The sequence below is a fragment of the Elgaria multicarinata genome, chromosome 15 (genome assembly GCF_023053635.1).
Source record: "Elgaria multicarinata webbii isolate HBS135686 ecotype San Diego chromosome 15, rElgMul1.1.pri, whole genome shotgun sequence".
Lineage (NCBI taxonomy): Eukaryota > Metazoa > Chordata > Lepidosauria > Squamata > Anguidae > Elgaria > Elgaria multicarinata.
In genome coordinates, this window is record NC_086185.1 from 29,106,919 (window position 1) to 29,127,386 (window position 20,468).

The following is a 20,468-nucleotide window of genomic DNA, read 5'->3' on the forward strand; positions in this document are numbered from 1 at the left end:
GAGCTCTCCTAATTGCTCCAAGGTGCTCCACTGGTTTTTACCCTTAGAGTTTCCCTGTAAGGTAGGTTCAGCAGAGGCAAAGCAGCGTGCCCAAGACCACCCACCCCACGCCATGGCAGAAGAGGCTCTGAACCCAATTCTTCCCAGTCCAAGCACACGTTATTGATTGCCCTGGTGGGCATCTCTCAGAGCCCACACAACCAGAGCATGAATGTGCACATGCCTCCAAGGAAGCAACATTTCTCACAGATGGCGTTTCAAACCCTCCGAACTATTCATAGCAAATGCAGCAGTCCCAAAACAGTCTGACAGCTTCAGCGATGGAACGTCTCTGTTCAAAATACATATTTGGCACAGGCAGCATGAGCCAAGTCCCCCCCCCCCGTACACCTTCCTGCCAAAGCGCTGCAGCTCCAAGGAAACACCTTCCCAAAGCAAACGGCCCCCATGAATTATTCAGCCTTCAGCCTCCTGCCGAGAACGCTAATGAGGAGAGCAATTAGCAGCAACTTGCAACCAGGGGGATTTTTTCCAAACAGGCACCTGGAGACAGAACCCCCACATTGCAAGGGCTTCCTTCCTACTCAACCAAATAATTTGACAAGAGGTGATGGAAGTGTCCCAGCCTTGCAGCATCAGCTCGTCGTGTTTCTGCGCCATGCCGGATTCTACCTGGAAACTCAGAGATGCGGAGCGAAGGCAGCAACAAGAGGCAGCATAGTTGGGCACGGGCCAAGGGCACACGCCAGGGGCTCACGCCTCTGGTGAGATCCCCCTGGAGTTGCTCCTCCTTTTCACCTTTGCTACCTACTTGTTCACCTGCCTTTTGCTCTGGCCCAGTCAACGGTGGTGACTAGGAGGAGGAGCGGGAGAGGGCCCTTCAGGGTTCCTCTCTGGCTCTCTGCCTGTCAAGCAAGCAAGTGGCAGCAATGAGAGGAGGGGGGGGAGGAGGTGGTGGTGAGTTTGGCATGGAGAAGGTAGTCTCACAGAGGGAGGGGCCCCAGTCAGGGTCCTCTCTATTTGGCCCTGGTTAGGCCTCATCTAGAGTATTGCGTCCAGTTCTGGTCTCCACAATTCAAGAAGGATGCAGACAAGCTGGAGCGTGTTCAGAGGAGGGCAACCAGGATGATCAGGGGTCTGGAAACAAAGCCCTATGAAGAGAGACTGAAAGAACTGGGCATGTTTAGCCTGGAGAAGAGAAGATGGAGGGGAGACATGATAGCACTCTTCAAATACTTAAAAGGTTGTCACACAGAGGAGAGCCAGGATCTCTTCTCGATCCTCCCAGAGTGCAGGACACAGAATAATGGGCTGAAGTTACACGAAGCCAGATTCCAGCTGGACATCAGGAAAAACTTCCTGACTGTTAGAGCAGTACAACAATGGAACCAGTTACCTAGGGAGGCTGTGGGCTCTCCCATACTAGAGGCATTCAAGAGGCAGCTGGACAACCATCTGTCAGGGATGCTTTAGGGTGGATTTCTGCATTGAGCACAGGGTTGGACTTGATGGCCTTATAGACCACTTCCAACTCTACTATTCTATGATTCTACACCGTGCCCAAGGCCCTCAGAAACCTGGAGCCACCACTGTTTTGTTAGTCATTTTTAGAATGCGCCCTCGGCAAAACCTCAATGAAGATCAATTGTCATTTATTGCCTCTTGAATGAAAATTAGAGTCATCAAAGCATAGATTTTCCTGCTGTTTGACTCATGCTTATAGACAAAGTGGAAATTGCAATCAGAGTTCAGCAGCTGCAACTACAGAATTGGGGTTGATGCCAAGTCTTGGCTAGCAATTGTAAGGTCCAAAGGCAGGGACCCAGGTCCTAAGGTGGGGTCCAGATTTAGTTGCTTAGAGCAGAGCTATTGACTTCAGTGGGTCTGCTGTGAGACTGACTAAATTTGGATCAAACCAGTGAGCAGCTAGTTATATGGAACAGGAGACTTGAAGGATTACCTTCTCCCTCAGGGACACACTTGCCCAATGTTTTCATAATCAGAGGCCATGCTCCATGTGCTGCTACCCGCAAAGGCCTAGCTGGATGAGATGTGGAAGAGGGCATTCCTGGTTGTGGGCCCCCAATTCTGGGCTATTAAGGTGTTTCTACTGTTCCAGGCCTTTGACCAGTTTTAAAGTCTTGCCTGCTATTGGTGGAATGTGGGGGCGGTGGGAGGGAACTGGTTCTGTTTTGATGTTCTCCATTTTTATTTTGTCGTCTATTGTTTCAAATAAAACAATGAGAATTATTTATTTATTTATTTATTTATTTATTTATTATCCGTCTCTTCCTCTGGATCAAGGCAGGGAACAATATTAAATATAAAAATACCATAAAATGCATAAAACTGATTAAAAAAACATATAAAACTGATACAATATTAAAATAACAACCACACATCTTAAAATTCATCTGGGTAGGCCTGCCGGGAGATGGTTTTGAGGACAGAGAAAATAATTTATTCACTACCTCTAAGGTGGCATCCGTACTTTCTTCTCTTTTCATTTTATCTTCACAAGAGCCCCGTGAGGTAGATATTTATTTATTTATTGCATTTATATCCTGCCTTTTTTCCTCCAAGGAACCCAGGGCAGCAAACATAATCCTCCTCCACTCCACTTTATCCTCACAACAACAACCCTGTGAGGTAGGCTGGGCTGAGTCTGTGACTGGCCCAAAGTCACCCAGGGGGTTTCCACGGCCAAGTGGGGACTCGAACCCGGATCTTCTGACTCCCAGTCCAACACTTTAGCCACTACGCCACACTGGTTAGGCTGAGAGAGGGTGACTGGTCCAAGCTCAACCAATGAGTTCTTCCTTTTAGTTGGGATTTGAACTTGGGACTTCCCAGCCTAGTCTAACGTTCTAACCATTACACAATCCTACCCCTTTTGCATTTTATATAAATTATATAAACAAACAAATGCTGGCCCAGGATTTGGTCCCTGTGCAGAAAGTGGCTTACATGCCTCAGGCTGAGCATGAATATATGTTGGAATATTTGTAGGACTGTGTTTCTCTGTGCAGAATCACACCGTAAAGTGCAGGATGTGCAAAGATCCCCTGAAAAGAATATGAGGAATGGCTGGAGACAGCCCAGAAGTCAAAGGTGGAGCGGAATAAAATGTCCAGGTGTCCTGCATGGCTCCTTTCCCCTCCCAATTAAAAGCAAAACCAAGATAAAGGAAGTGAGATAAGGTTCTGGATTCCAAAGAAAGAGGAATGCTGTGTGATTCCTATAATTTCTCCAGGTTACAGAGTTTTGTTGTCTCATTTAAGAATCTGGATTGCAGAATTTTGTTTTTCTTTTAGCCCACACCACCCTAACTATGAAGCAGGAGTGACAACAAGAAAAGGAAACCATGTCACGTGTGTTGTTTCCGTTTGAGTAAAAACAGCTACTTCAAACGGGGTTTCACCTGCATACCCCCATAATGTTTTCCTCCAGACACGAAGGAGTTAATGCACACTTTCCTTTTGCCTCTCATAATAAATCATGTTTTGAAAGGGTCCTTTTGGGGGCATTTGTGCGCATTCCTTCAAAGGATCCAGAATGTGTGCTGAATCCCAAAACCTTCCCCGCTTTTTGCTCATTCTGAAAGTGGGTTATTGTCCGTCACTAACAAGGTCCCAGCTGCTTAGACTGACGAGTGGCATCTAAATTGCACTCACATGGTTTGTCAATTCTGTGATGGCCCTGTGGCAACGAACACACTCTATTAGCTGCTATCATCATTACACGCTGGCAAGGAAACTGAGGGGCCGCTGGAGAATCCAGTGACATTCAATTTCCTGATGGGTTCAATAAGACATTGGGGACCCTTGTGTCAAACTAGCTTTAATGAACTCATTTCCCAAGCCTCCTTCTCTCATCTAGGAATGGACAAATCTAGCCATTCCCAGTCCGGTCAGTTTCACGTCATTTTTAAAAAACCCTTCATCCCATTCTTTCCATTCCTGCATTAACCTGTGAAATATATATTTAAACATGTATTTTCTCATCAAATGCATATGTATTTCAACACTTCAACATATGTATTTACATGCACAGTTTGATTCATTTAGAATCAACATCTAGAGCAGTGGTTCCCAAAGTGGGCGGTACTGCCCCCTTGGGGGCGGTGGGATTGCATAGGGGGGCGTTAAGAGGCAAGGGGTTGGCAGGGGGGGCGCTCGAGGTGGTCTTTTCCGAGAAGCATCTCTCCAGAAGGTCTTAAAACCCAGGGACATTTTTATAGGAGAAGGTAGTTTGGTCCCAAGCCATATAGGGGAAGAATCCACACATGTATTAATACCGTTTAAGAAAAGTCCTTTTAATGGTGAATTGAAATGTTTCAAAAGCACCAAAACCCTAATGAAGAGACATACCCTGCTTGGTGTGCCCCGCCACGCTGGGTGCAAAACAGAGGCGTTCGCTCTCTTTTCCCTCCTTCCCTCGGCAAGCCTACGGAGGGTGCTTTGGATTTTGAATAAATATTAAATTAATTGTTGCTGTTTTGAATTTTATTGTTATTATCTTCCTTAGTCGGTCATTGAAAACCGCTATTCTGAATAGTGATTTTTATAGCGTAGGGTAGGGGGGCACTGGGCATGAGTTTGTGGAACCAAGGGGGCGGTGACCAGAAAAAGTTTGGGAACCACTGATCTAGAGGGTAGGAACAAAGGTAGAGCTTTTTTGTTGGTGGCCCCCCTCTCCCCTTCCCCCCCCCAGCCCTGGAATGCTCTCCTAGTGGCGTGTCTAGACAATGGGTTTGCCCTGGGGTGGATTCGCGTCAGCGGCAGGTCACCTACATGACACAGCCGACATTGCAAAGCCATCCAGGGGCAGACCCCGGAAACTCCACTGGAAAAAAAGTCAGGCACTTACTCCAACCCTTTTGTCTGCGGAGGTGTGTCACAGCCGATGGCACCTCCTGATTGGTTGCCTTTGGCTGGACAGGGAAGGAGGCGGACCTCCAGGAGCTCAAGAGAGCTCTGTAGTTATTTATTTATTTATTTATTGCACTTATATACCGCTCCCATAGCCGGGGCTCTCTGGGCGGTTTACATAAATTCTAAAATTGAGATTAAAAACAAGTATACAGAATTTAAAATTCTAAAACACAGAACATACACACAGAAAGCATTAAAAACCGTTAAAAAACTTAACATGTGGGTGATTAAGATGTGCCGCCATATGCCTGGGCAAAGAGGAAAGTCTTAACCTGGCGCCGGAAAGATAGCAGCATTGGTGCCAGGCGAGCCTCGTCAGGGAGATCGTTCCACAGTCTGGGAGCCACCACCGAAAAGGCCCTGTCCCTCATTGCCACACTCCGAGCCTCTCTCGGAGTAGGCACCCGGAGGAGGACCTTAGATGTTGAACGTAGTGACCGGGGATATTCACATCAGGAGAGGCGTTCCGTCAGGTATTGTGGTCCCAAGCCGTGTAAGGCTTTATAGGTCAAAATCAGCACCTTGAATTGGGCTCGGAAAAATACAGGCAGCCAGTGCAAGCGGACCAGAGCAGGTGTTATATGGTCAAACCTTCTGGTTCCCGAAATCAATCTGGTCGCTGCATTTTGCATGAGCTGCAGCTTCCGAACCGTCTTCAAAGGCAGCCCTACGTAGAGTGCATTGCAGTAATCTAACTTGGAGGTTACCAGAGCATGGACAACTGAAGCCAGGTTATCCCTGTCTAGATAAATAATTTTTAAAAACCACTCACTCTCTAGATCTACTTACTAGAAAATGCAGAGGCATAACGTTAATGCAGACCCAGATATACATGCGTGTGACATCACAGCCATGCCGGGTAAGAATGATGGGAGTTGCAGTCCAATCCATCTGGAGGGCACCAGAGGGGGATCCGTACGTCGCTCCCAGAGCGCTTCTACACAACTCCAGTGCACCCCGAAAACGATAGTCTGACTTCCCTGTAAAAGAAACAACGAAGAGCCGTCCATGCCGACGACGACGACGACGACGAGGAGAGCTCTCCGCCGGTGAGGAGAGCTCGGCAAAAGAAGGTGGGGTGAAGAGCGGAAGAAGCTCTCTACCGCGCCTTCTTTTGCCGAGCTCTCCTCATCGTCGTCGGCGGCGGCATGGACGGCTCTTCGTCATTTCTTTTACAGGGAAGTCAGACTATCGTTTTCGGGGTGCACTGGAGTCGCATAGAAGCACTCTGGGAGCGACGTGCGGATCCCCTCCAGAATGAGGAGAGGTGTGTTTTCTAGCTTTACTGGGAGACACCAGGAATAAATTGTGAGGTCCCCTTGGTACTAAACTGAATAAGAAATGTTGATGATACAGGAGTTTATGTACTTGTTAGAACTTCCACGATGCTTTTGATCCAGGCTGTTTCTGATCCTAGCTTATTTGAAGGGAAACATTTCCAATTTTGGGAAAACAAACTGTTCAACATCTCTTATCGGAATGATTCCCACAGGGTGATCATATGAAAAGGAGGACAGGACTCCTGAATCTTGAACAGTTATATTGAAAAGGCAATTTCAGCAGGTGTCCTTTGTATGCATGCAGCACCTGCTGAAATTCCCTCTTCATCGCAACAGTGAAAGCTGCAGGAGCCCTGCCAGCTTTTGTATCTGGTCACACTAGGCAGGGCTCCTGCAGCTTTCACTATTGTGATGAAGAGGGAATTTCAGCAGGTGCTGCATGCATACAAAGGACACCTGCTGAAATTCTCTCCTCATCACAACAGCTAAAGCTACAGGAGCCCTGTCCTCCTCATATTGATTGATTGATTGCATTTATATCCCATCTTTTTCCTCCAAGGAACCCAAGGCGGCATACATAATCCTCCTCCTCTCCATGTTACCCTCACAACAACAACCCTGTGATGTAGGTTGGGCTGAGAGTTTGTGACTGGCCCAAAGTCACCCAGTGGGTTTCCATGGCTGAGTGGGGACTAGAACCCAGATCTCCCGACTCCCGGCCCAACACTTTAGCCACTACACCACACTGGCTCATATGGTCACCCTAGATTCCCATGACCCCAGCCATCGCAGCTGCATTTTGCAGACAGGATACCAGACAGCACAGGGGCAGGAAGGGTGAGAGAGAGAAAACATTTAATGAGCTACTTGAAGGAGCTGATCAATTGAAAGAGCCCAAGTAAAAGAACTACTCAGCCCACCTGCCAATTAAGGGACAAACAAGTGCCAGCAGCTGGTGTTTCTGCCCTCCTGAAATGAACTTGCAAACGCTGGCCTAGAAAGGAAAGTATGAAAGAGAAGGATGGGGTTGAATTGAAGAATTAGAACAACGGACAAGATGAAAAGGCAGCCCTGGGTTTCATCCAAAACTGGCTGAACTCAGCAGAAAGCAGCCAAGAGCTTTGGGGCCAGGCCACAGGGGGGAGATTATAGTGTTGAAGCAGAAACTCAATGGGCCACCCTCCGCTCATTGAGCAGCTGGAGAGAAGACTGGCAAAGCAGCTAGTCCTCAATGACCATCATGGCTGAACACAAAGTTAACCACGGGCCACTCATCCACCTCCTTGCAGTGCAGTAGCATTGCCACAAATAGATCTTATAGTCCACCGTCCATCAACGTGATTCAGATCTGAAAACAATGAAGAACAGGCAGCCTGACCAGGATTCTCTTTCCTTTCCCCCAGATTTTGTTTGGTTTGGTTTGGTTTTGCAGCTTAGAAGAGCTCCCAACCTACATCCAGGGAGACCCCTTTCAAAGTGGCTAAAGTGTCAGACTGGGAGTCGGGAGATGTGGGTTCTAGTCCCCACTCAGCCATGGAAACCCACTGGGTGACTTTGGGCCAGTCACAGACTCTCAGCTCAACCCACCTCACAGGGTTGTTGTTGTGAGGATAAAGTGGAAGGAGGAGGATTATGTACGCCGCCACCTTGGGTTCCTTGGGAGGGGTGGGAGGCAGAATATAAATTAGGGCAACCATATGAAAATGAGGACTGGGCTCCTGTATCTTTAACAGTAATGTAGAAAAAGGAATTGAAGCAGGTGTCAATTGAAGTGGGTGAAACTCCCTCTTCATCACAACAGTTAAAGCTACACTTGGCCAGGTACAAAAGAGGGCAGGGCTTCTGCAGCTTTAACTGTTGTGATGAAGAGAGAATTTCACCCTCTTCAATTGACACCTGCTGCAATTCCCTTTTCTACATTACTATTAAAGATACAGGAGCCCTGTCCTCCTTTTCATATGGTTGCCCTATATAAATGCAATAAATGATGATGATGATGATGATGTAGGATGCTAGAGAAGCAGTGGAGATGTGAAGGATTAGGATCAATTTAATGACCGTATGATGCCTGGAACTAGTTAGAAGAACTTAAGCGTTATTAGGGCTGCAGCATGGAATTGGTTAGGGTAAAACCATCAATCCACTAAAAGGGGCCACAATGAATCGGGCAGCAGATTTTTCTTCTTTCTTTTTCTGAAATTTTACTTTTCCGTGGAGGTGCTTGTACTGAGGAAGGTGTCCTTTGTTCCTCTTGGCCTGTAATGTTGACCTTTATTGATAGCAATGTCTCTCCAGGGTTTCAGGTGGGATTCTTTCCTCACCCTACCTGAAGAAGGCAGGGCCTGGGCCTGGCGCCTCCTGCATGCAAAGCAGGTGATCCATCATGGAGTTCCAGCCCTTTCCCTGGGGGGAGGGGACCCCAAACCCTGCCCATAACACCCTTAAAGAGGCACCCACTCTTTTCGCTCACAGATGAGGAGACACATTTATTCTGGTTGGGCTTTTATATTGTATTTTACATCATGCTTTTATACTGTTTGTTTTATACTTTGAGTGGTTTTATTTTTTGTGAACTGCCCAGAGAGTTTCGGCTAATGGGTGGTATAAAAATGCAATAAATAAATAAATAAATAAGCTGATGCCTGCTATGACATGCCCAGGCATCACCTTAAAACAAAGGAAGTACGGTTATTATCCTTTTGAAAAAATTAATTGATCTATTACTTAACTAGACTTCTGGGGGGGGGGAACGTAAATCAATCAACTACATGTTTCTCATCCAGTGGTTATTTATTTCATAAATATTAAATGGACAGGTGTAGCTTGGTCACAGTGGTACAAGAGCTAGTAAGCTCAAGACTGGATTACTGCAATGCGCTCTATGTGGGGCTGCCCTTAAGGCTGCCCCAGAAGCTGGAACTAGTGCAGAACGTAGCAGCTCAGCTGCTGTCAGGAGTTGCCCTTTTCCAGCATGCAACTCCTCTGCTGAGGGAACTACACCGGCTGGCTACCAGGCCAGGTTTAAAGTTTTAGTACTTGTCCCTAAGCAACTTGGGACCAAGATACCTGAGTGAGGGCTTTCTCCCTTATCAAGCTGCCCAGTCACTGAGGTCATCAGAAGGCAGGCTCCTGGTGATTCTGCATGGCCCGATGGCCCAATTGGTGTCTATCTAGATAAGAGCCTTCAATGTGGTGGCCCCCTTTCTGTAGAACTCCCTTCCTCTGCAGCTTTATTCCAAGAAGACTTCCTTCATTGACCTGCCATGGTTTTACTGGTACTCTGTTTTAAAAATACCAATTCTTATCATGGAGTTTTATTTCTTTATCTTTTTATCACCCATCTTTTATTGTTCACTGCTGCAGATCCTGTTTAGAAGTGGAGTGGTATATAAGTGCTCTAAATAAAATAAATGAACTAGGTTTTTTTCATCCATCCCAGCCTTCATAATCCACAGCTTAAAGAGTTAAATTCTGAAGGTGGGGGAACGGGCCGGGGGGGGGGACCAAAGCTTCAAAAGAAAACTTTCAGAAACTGACATCTCCAGAAAATGCACACTTTAGCACAGTACAAACAGCAACGGCGTAAACAGCGTGGTACAGAACGAGTGGCCGCAGGCACGACCGGATCTTCCTGCAAGCTCGCCTGCATCGTGTGATTAATGCACCGAATGCATGCAAGCATCTCCAGAAATGATTAAGCCATTAAGTTCCATAATTAATGAAATTATGAACGCACACTAAAGGCTTCCTTATCCTGTGAGCCAAGGCGATGCTGACATAGAATCATAGAATAGTAGAGTTGGAAGGGGCCTACAAGGCCATCGAGTCCAACCCCCTGCTCAATGCAGGAATCCACCCTAAAGCATCCCCGACAGATGCTTGTCCAGCTGCCTCTTGAATGACTCTAGTGTGGGATTGCCCACAACCTCCCTAGGGAACTGGTTCCATTGTCATACTGCTCTAACAGTCAGGAAGTTTTTCCTGAAGTCCCGCCTGAATCAGGCTTCCTGTAACTTGAGCCTGTTATTCCGTGTCCTGCACTCTGGGAGGATCGAGAAGAGATCCTGGCCCTTGTCTTTGTGACAACCTTTTAAATATTTGAAGAGTGCTATCATGTCTCCCCTCAATCTTCTCTTCTCCATGCTAAATGGATTGTGATGTGGAATGGCTCCAGTGTCCGGGAGGGCGAAGCCTCCCTCTTTCCATGAGGCACTTCAAAGATTTGAGTTCGGAGCGGCCTTCTCTGCCAATGCTACTTCCTACTCGGCAGTGCCACCACCTCAAATCCGGTACCCATCGCCTGTTCCACAGGGATCCTGGCGAAGATTCTCATGCCTCCAGCTGCAAGGCTCTGTGGATGGAGATAGTTGTCCCACACTGGCATTAGCAAAGGAACAGGTCCCTTCACCCTCTGTCTGGAGGCTTCACGCTTTTGAAGTATTGGCAAAAACCAAAGGGCCGAGCGACAGATCTTTCTGAACGTCCTTCATTCCCAAATTGCATTGGGAGGATGGAGCAGCTAGTGGCGAAATGGAGCTGCAGCTCACAGGGATGGAATCCCTGCACGTTTTTAACAGCTGGTGGCTCCAAAGTCAGTGGGGCAGTGGATCCGCTCCAAGTTTCAGTCACAACCAGTCAGACCTCTAAAGGCACTATTCAAGGTGCAGAACCCATTTGTGTTGCATTATTATATTTTTTAACTGTGTTTTAAAATGGCATTTCAGTTTTTAACTGTAAATAAACAGAATCATAGAATCACAGAATAGTAGAGTTGGAAGGGGCCTATAAGGCCATCGAGTTCCTGCTCAGTGCAGGAATCCACCCTAAAGCATCCCTGACAGATGGCTGTCCGGCTGCCTCTTGAAGGCCTCCAGTGTGGGAGAGCCCACAACCTCCCTAGGTAACTGGTTCCATTGTCGTACTGCTCTAACAGTCAGGATGTTATAAATAAGGCTTGATGAATAAATAAGGCTTGATGAAAGACTTCCATGTGGAGAGCCATTGACAGCTGGAGCACGCTGGGCTAGACTGGTTTCGATAAACTGATGGGCATAACATTTGCATATGCAGATGTATATGTACAGGTACACATTTTAAAAAGGATAATTGAAACAGAAATACAAGACAACGCACTACAGTGGAGAAAACTAACCCGGGCTCGATCTACACAATGCTTTATAGCGGTACTGAAGTGCACTAATAGTTGTTGGGCCACATTCTATATACTGCTTTCTTGGTGGTATTTCCTGCTTTTTCTTCCACATTACCCATGAGGCCATCAGTAGGGGAGGAAGCAGCAGCCGGGCACCTCTCCATCGTGCCTGGGTCCTGCTCCAGCTGAGAGCCCCCTCCCTCCTGTTACCAACTGTCACTGCTGAACTTTGCAACTAAGAATCTGGTGTCTGAATTTGCTTCTTTTTTTTTTCCCTCCTCCCTCCCAATCCCCTTTCCTTTTGTGTCATTTTTTTTAGATTGTAAGCCTGTGGGCAGAACATAAGAAATATTATGAAATATTTTTGTGGGAGAAACCCACAAAATATTAAGAAATATTTTTGTAAGCCGCCTTGAGAATCTTTTTGGCTAAAGGACAGGATAAAAATGCTAAGATAAATATAAACAAATAAATAATTATAGCATTACCACGATGGGATTGTAATGATTTGATACCAGGGCCAGATCTACACCTTGTGTCAAATCATTATGATCCCATTACAGTAACACTATATCTCTCTTGCGCATTTACACCTCGTAGGACACACAATGACATCTACTGCAGTATTTGGGGTAATGTGGGATAAAAAGCAGGGCAAAATGCTCTTAAAGCAGTATAGGCAATGTGGAATGTGGCCCAACAGTTATCAGGGCACTTCAATACCCCTATAAGGCAGTAGTGTGGATCGAGCCAAGGCGTAGACCTGGCCCTGTCGCCCTGTGTGCTTGATCAGTCTGCTGCCCAGGTGCCCCCGGGGTCTCCCTCCTTATGGTTCTTTGATTTAAAACCAGGCATGGACTGGACAGCCCATCAGAGGACACCTTCAAACAGAGGACTGTCCTCTACCAGCTCTTCAAAACAGAGGACACTTCCCCCCCCCAGCAGAATGCAATCCAAAGGGACGTGCGTCAACATCTTTGATGATGGGCTCTACTCATCTAGACAACCATCTGTCAGGGATGCTCTAGGGTGGATTCCTGCATTGAGCAGGGGGTTGGACTCGATGGCCTTAGAGGCCCCTTCCAACTCTACTTTTCTATGATTCTATGATTCTATACTCGTGCAGAGGCTGCACTCTGCTGCCTGCCGTCTTCCCCGGTGGATTTCCCCGCCCTGCAGGGCGACCTCACGCCCAGAGTCTCTGCAACAGTTTCCTCTTCGCGCTAGAACCCATTAGCCATGTTTACCTTGAGAAGCTCATTAGCACGTCTGCGGGGGTGGGGTGGGGTGGGTGGCATAATATGGACAAACTGATTAATCAACAACACCCAACGCTGCTAAACTAAACGCAGGCGCTTTCGAGGCGGCTGCAGGGCCGTTCCTTAAGCAAGAGAGACTATAAATGCAGAAGACGATGAGGATGGCACAGTTGGTTTCAGATAACAGCCTCTGCAGGACGTAAACAATGATGTTGGAGCAAAATTGACGTGCCCGTGCGCTGTTTTTATCATAAGCAGCAGCCATCTTGCCCAAGACTCTGGCTAATATGTTGAGGGAGGGAGAAAGTTCAGTACCTGTTATCAGGAGAGTACGAGGCCACACCTGAAGGATGCTCATTCATCCTGCAGGCCCAGAGACTGCATATGGAGCAAGCTGCCCCACATGGGGCCTTGAGGAAGCAAAGACATCTATGAAAACAGGGGCTGCTTTCTAGCTGAAGGGTTGCCGCTCATTGGCAGAGCACAGGCTTGGCTCTAGCAGCTCCATTTAAAAGGGTCTCAGGAAACAGGGATGGGAAAGGATATCTCTTTGCCTAAAAGATAGCTGGAGAACCAGGAGCTTGCAGGACAGGTGTGGTCTGTGGCACCTCTGCAACTGACCAATCTCACCCCACGTACCCCACCCCTGCACGCACACACACACACACACACACACACACACACACACAGAGAGAGAGAGAGAGAGAGAGAGAAGTTAGGCTTTAAAAAAGGCCTTCCTTTGGAGCCAATGGGAGGCTTTTCCTCAGGCCTAATGGGAGACTTTCTCCCACAAGCCTAATGGGAGGCTTCCCCCCCCCCGCAAGTCAAATAGGAAACTCCCCCCCCCAAAAAAAAACCAATTGCAGCACATGGAGTGATCTGTGGAGATTGCAACTGGGAAGAGAAGGGTTAAGATGTCCCCCAAATCCACCCTTCTTGGCACAGCAGTTAGGTTTGGAAAAGGCCTCTCAGTGGCACCCTAAGTCCTGGCTGAGCCATTGCCAGTCCATAAGCCATTGGTCTGACTCTTGAGGGTGTGTCGGCCGGTCTTTTTGGCCTGTGGACTACCAAAGGACAAGAGCGTACACACAGTTGCAATGCATGTGCGGCCCCTCTCTACCACTACACACACACAGACACGCCTTGGTGCCTTAGCATGAATTTGCCTCTGGGGAACTGAGCTGGGGAACATGCCACAGTGCAGCATGGGAAAGCAGGAAGTCAGGCCTGAGTCTAGGCCAAAGCCAGGCCTTGGGATCTCCGGCTTCTGCCTAGGAGTTTGGTCTCTCATCAAATACGGCAACTTGATGTGTTCAATCGGAACCCAGACCTCTTTTTCTTTTTATGAGGCTGATAAGCAAATGCCAGCTTCAGGAGGGCTTGCAGGCATTCAAAATTTAAAAAGCAATAAAATCAATAGAAATAAAACCATTTAAAATACAAGCAAACCAGCAGCGAAACAGTAAGAGAAGTTGTGGAGCAAGCCAATCAATAAAAATGTCCACAAAATAGTCCTCAATCCAGGTTGTGAAGCAACAGGACTGAGGAAGAACCTCTGCTTGAGGCACAGAAGAACCACCTCCAAAAGGAACCACAAAATCTTTCACATTTTTCCTATTTCTACTACCCAAACCTATATCCTACACACACCTCTTTTAGTCTCGTGGCAGAGGTGCATGGCTCAGGACTGCATCTTCCATGTCTCCTCTGAGGGAGGCGTGGAAGGCAGCAACAAGAGAGAGGGCCTTCTCGGGAGTGGCACCCTAATTATGGAACACTCTCCACAGTGAGGCCCACCTGGCACCGACACGGCCATCTTTTTAGCACCAGGTTAAGACTATCCTCTAGTCCCAGGCATATGACAGGTTTTTAATGGGTCCTGAGATTTAATGCTGATGGTGTTGCACATTGGTTGTTGAAGCTGTTCAGACAACATGCTAAGCCATGGTTAGGCCACTAACCCTTTTGCAGCAAATGCTTAGTGAGCATGTTTAAACCATGGTTATGTAGCCACCATGGTTAGGAATGATTAGACAGAAGCAAACTTTGAACAAACTTCAAAGTGATCTTGACAGACTGGAGTGCTGGGCTGAAAACAACAGAATGAAATTTAATAGGGATAAATGCCAAGTTCTACATTTAGGAAATAGAAACCAAATGCATAGTTACAAGATGGGGGATACTTGGCTCAGCAATACTACAAACGAGAAGGATCTTGGAATTGTTGTAGATCACAAGCTGAATATGAGCCAACAGTGCGATATGGCTGCAAGAAAGGCAAATGCTATTTTGGGCTGCATTAATAGAAGTATAGCTTCCAAATCACATGAGGTACTGGTTCCTCTCTATTCGGCCCTGGTTAGGCCTCATCTAGAGTATTACGTCCAGTTCTGGGCTCCACATTCAAGAAGGACGCAGACAAGTTGGAGCGTGTTCAGAGGAGGGCAACCAGGATGATCAGGGGTCTGGAAACAAAACCCTATGAAGAGAGACTGAAAGAACTGGGCAGGTTTAGCCTGGAGAAGAGAAGATTGAGGGGAGTCATGAGAGCACTCTTCAAATACTTAAAAGGTTGTCACAGAGAGGAGAGCCAGGATCTGTTCTCGATCCTCCCAGAGTGCACGACACAGAATAATGGGCTCAAGTTAAAGGAAGCCAGATTCCAGCTGGACATCAGGTAAAACTTCCTGACTGTTAGAGTAGTATGACAATGGAATCAGTTACCTAGGGAGGTTGTGGGCTCTCCCACCCTAGAGGCCTTCAAGAGGCAGCTGGCCAACCATCTGTCAGGGATGCTTTAGGGTGGATTCCTGCATTGAGCAGGGGGTTGGACTCGATGGCCTTGTAGGCCCCTTCCAACTCTGCTATTCTATGATTCTATGATTCTATGAATGGTTCACATGACACACTAAGCCATAATGTTTAGCTCAAAATGCTTAACCACCATGGCTTAGTGTGTTGTCTGAATAGGATCTATAAGTATTTTTAGGGTTTTAGTATTTGTAAACTAACCAAAGAGCTGTGGCTATCGGATGGTATAGAAATGTAATAAAAGACACGAAATGTAAATACATACATACATACAATCCCAGAGGAACAAGGCAATTGTAGCCAATTACTTTCCACTGTTTTGGGCATCATTTAAGCTGGCTGGCAACTAAAATGGCTACTGGGACAGCTCTAATTTATTGCTGATTGGCCCTGAAGCAGAAAAGCTGAGTGTTGCAAAGGTCTCCAAGGCATCCTAGAGCCTCTTTTGTATGAGAGAAAGAGGTCTCCCTCAAGAAGGACTGAGTGGCAATTTTTAATGTGTTGCAAAGCTCTAAAGGAGCTATCCAAAGTTCTGAACCTGGTTTGGGGATAGGGTTGAGCACCTTGGATACCTCCTTTAGTGTTATGACTGGTTCTGACTGAAACCCAGAGCAGACTCACCTGGGGCCCTTCCACACGCCATACTGGAGGCGCATGCATGCACCCCAAGTACGACCCCAAAACGATAGTGTGTACTAGAGCCAGAAGAGACGGAGGAGGAGGAGGCCGCCGCCTCCCCGCCAGCCTCCTGCTGCCGGGGTAAGAGCAACCCGGGTCGGAGAGCTCGGCTTCCGCCGAGCTCTCCAACCCGAGTCGCTCTTACCCAGCCAGCAGGAAGCCGGCGGGGGGGAGGCGGCGGCAGCAAGGACGCGCCCGGATTCTCCAGCCGCCGCCACCTCCGTCTCTTCTGGCTCTAGTACACACTATAGTTTTGGGGTCGTACTTGGGGCGCATGCATGCGCCTTCAGTATGGCGTGTGGAAGGGCCCCGCCTCACTGACATCGGAGTCACCAGCCTCCACTGGTTCAGGTGCTGGACTTTTTGCTGGTGATCCTGGTGGCAACTAGCCTGGATCCAGGATCCCTGTTCTCTTTCCTGCACCACCCCAGCTGGTCTAATGCAGGATGTGCAAACCAACAAATCTCCGATGTTCACCTCGAAGCGCATTCCACCCCGTGTCCGTCTCCTGTGGTGAGCTTTGCTTTTGTTCCTTTGCATGATAATTTGCGTGTGTTTCCTCAATGCAAGCGACAATTGTGCAGATTTGAAATGCACAAGTTTTTCTCCCATTGACTAAAGCACGTCGGTGCACATTCTTAAACATATGTATGCGTTTTTTCATGCACATGTTTAAAATCTATGCATTTTCAAACACATGGGTTTTTTGTACAGAAATTGGCACCACAGGTTGTGTTTGGGTCCAGGAGGTGCAAATCTGGTACAATTTTGGTCGAAAAAGAACCGAAATAAATTTCTCACTCCTGCCTAATCCTGTCCTCCACTATCTTCTCCTCCGTTGCCCATTCAAGGTCTGCCCTCAACCTGTGACCTCCTCCTTACCTAGATATATGACAACACGATCTGGGACCTTCTCCTTCCTCTCAGCTTGCTCATGATCATTGGCATGGTCCTCAGTTCAGAAGAAGGAGCTAGACCAACTCACAGATCTACACATGGGCACATGTAAAATGACATTATTTTTCTGCTCCAGCTAAGAGTACACAAAATCAGGAAGTCTAGCCTTCCCCAATCTGGTGGTCTTCAGCTTTGTTGGACTACAACTCCCATATCTCCCTGGTGGCTGGGGATTATAGGACCTATAGTCAAACACATCTGGGGGACACCAGGTTGAGGAAGGTTGATGCCATGTGTGGGAGGATATTAACCATAGAATCCATTTGAGAATCAGTGTGGTGTAGTGGTTAGAGTCTTGGACCGAGACTCAGGAGATCTGGGTTCTAGTCCCTGTTTGGACCTCACAGAGTGACTTTGGGCCAGTCACCAATTCTCAGCCTAACCAACCTCACAGAATAAAAATGGAGGAGAGGAGGATCATATAAGCCACCTTGGGTTCCTTGTGAGAGGCGGAAAAAGGCAGGATCTAAATGTAATAATGAAATAAATAAAACCAGAGGTTTTAAAAAGCAAAACCAGGCATTCACAGCATGAAAATGCATCTTTTGCAGTCCTACGAGACTGGACACCAGATGTGTGACCAAAGTGTCACGACCCCATTCTGCATCCTGGGTTTCCGACAGATTTCACGCTCAGATGACATGCAGCAATGGCTCTGATCCAAATAGGTCACCTCATGCTTCGTAAACGCACTTTCCAATATCCAGATGGGATTTGGGATTAGCATTTCCGACCTCACATTACTATGATGCAACAGCCTGAACAAACATTTCATTCTTGTGCTGGCAGAAGCGTGGCAGGCTCAGCTGACTAGTCCAATATCGTCAAACAGCAGTCCAGTGTTAAAACTGTGAAAGTACTAAGTTAACACAGTTACTGAAAATGAAGCGCCCTGTGCCAGTGGCAAAACTACTGTCATCTAGGGCTAGGATGGGGAAGCATGAGCTTCTCCAGATGTTGTTGGACTGCAACTCCCATCGTTCCTCACCAGAGGTTATGCTGGCCGGGGCTGATGGGAGGTGCAGTCCAGCAACATCTGGAGGACCACACAAAGAATCATAGAATAGTAGAGTTGGAAGGGTTCTACAAGGCCAACGAGTCCAACCCCTGCTCAATGCAGGAATCCATCTTAAAGCCTCCCTGACAGATGCTTGTCCAGCTGCCTCTTGAAGGCCTCTAGTGTGGGAGAACCCACAACCTCCCTAGGTAACTGGTTCCATTGTCGTACTGCTCTAACAGTCAGGACGTTTTTCCTGATGTCCATCCGGAATCTGGCTTCCTGTAACTTCAGCCTATTATTCTGTGTCCTGCACTCTGGGATGATCGAGAAGAGATCCTGGCCCTCCTCTGTGTGACAACCCTTTAAGTATTTGAAGCGTGCTGTCATGTCTCCCCTCAATCTTCTCTTCTTCAGGCTAAACATGACCAGTTCTTTCAGTCTCCCCTCATAAGGCTTTGTTTCCGGACCCCACATGCCCCACCCTTGTTCTAGAGCAGGGATTGGCCATTTATGGGGATCAGGGTCTTCACTGTTATGGATGGGAGGACAAAGGATGTTGAAATGTGCTGAAATTCTCCGAACTTCATTTCAAAGCAAGGCTTGACTCGCTCCTGTTTTCATTTGTGATCTATTTTCCAGCTCATTCGGACAAGGAAAGTATGCATATTGACTGGGGAAAAAATTTCAAATGCATTTCTGTATGCATTTTTCAAAAGTGGGCACTTCTCCCTCCTTGACTGAACCATGAAGATATGTATTTTTCTGGAAAATGCGCATTTCAAACAGTTTTTGAAAAAAAATGTGCTCACATTCATGTTCAAATGAAGGCAAGTTTGGATGATTAGTGAACTGATACAAAATTCTGTCAGCCGCACTGACCTCCCCAAGCTGTTTCTGCTCTGGGAGACGAATCTTTGTTCGCCCCAGCTCAATGCACTTGTTAAGTCCAGGGATGGAGGGAGAGAGGGGAGACAACTTGGCATCCGAGACGCACTTTCCTCACCCCAATACAATGAGCCTCAGCCATTTCCCCAGACTGTAAAGCAGCCTTCCTGAACGTGGGGCGCTCCAGATTTATTTATTTATTTATTTATTTATTTATCATACTTATACCCCGCTCCTCAGCCAAAAAAGGCTCTCGGAGCGGCTTACACTTAGCAAAAAAGACAGTCCCTGCCCTCAGGCTTACAATCTAATAAAGACATGACACACAAGGAACAGGAGTTCAGGAGGGAGGGAGGGGGGAGGAGAGAGAGAGAGAGAGAGAGAGAGAGAGAGAGAGAGAGAGAGAGAGAGAGAGAGAGAGTCCAGCAGGAGCAGGCCCCGATGTTACTTCTGCCTGCTCCTGTCCCCTCGGTCCTTCTTCTTCCCCACAGGGCCAAGATGGCAGTTTGTCCTGGGGGGGGGGGAAGAGTCCAGCAGGAGCAGGCCCCGATGTTACTTCTGCCTGCTCCTGTCCCCTCGGTCCTTCTTCTTCCCCACAGGGCCAAGATGGCAGTTTGCCCTGGGGGGGGGGAAGAGTCCAGCAGGAGCAGGCCCCGATGTTACTTCTGCCTGCTCCTGTCCCCTCGGTCCTTCTTCTTCCCCACAGGGCCAAGATGGCAGTTTGCCCTGTGGGGGGGGGAAGAGTCCAGCAGGAGCAGGCCCCGATGTTACTTCTGCCTGCTCCTGTGCTGGCTGCGGCATTCTGGGAGATGCAGTCCAACACATCTGGAGCGCCCCAGGTTGAGGAAGGCTGCTGTAAAGTGTCAGGAATGGCTCCATCGGGGGATTTTGAAAAAGAACTCCATTCTGTTGCATTCCAGGATAACTCCTCATCTCTAGCCTCCTCGGCCTAATCTACGCCAAGCAGGATATTGCACAATGAAAGCGGTATGGAAGAGGTATATAAAAGGCAGGAGCCACACTACTGCTTTATAGGTATGGGCCCATTGTCATATACCGCTTTCATACCACTATATCCTGCTTGGTGTGGCTCCTGCCTTTTATATACCACTTTCATAGTGCAATATCCTGCTTGGTGTAGATTAGGCCATCCTGGAAGTGGCTGTCCAAGGGCTCCAGCGGAGATCTCTTCTCAGCCCTGCCCTTCGAAACTCTTTAGCTGTGGATTCAACGTGGGACCCTCTATTTCTTCCCTCTGATTCTTAAAAAAACATGTTCCATTGAATCTAGGCCTGTGTGGAAACTTCAGCAGAAATATGTAACTCCTCTTTTCATTGTCTAGGCCTGAGGTTCCTGCACCTTTTCTTCCTGTGTCATCCTTTAAATTGGTTGTCCATGGAACTCTCCCGATGATGATGATGATGAATGATGATTTAAATTTCTATTCTGCTTTTTGACTGAAGCCCTTACAGTTTTCATAAAATGCAACGAACACATTCAAAGCCATTCGCT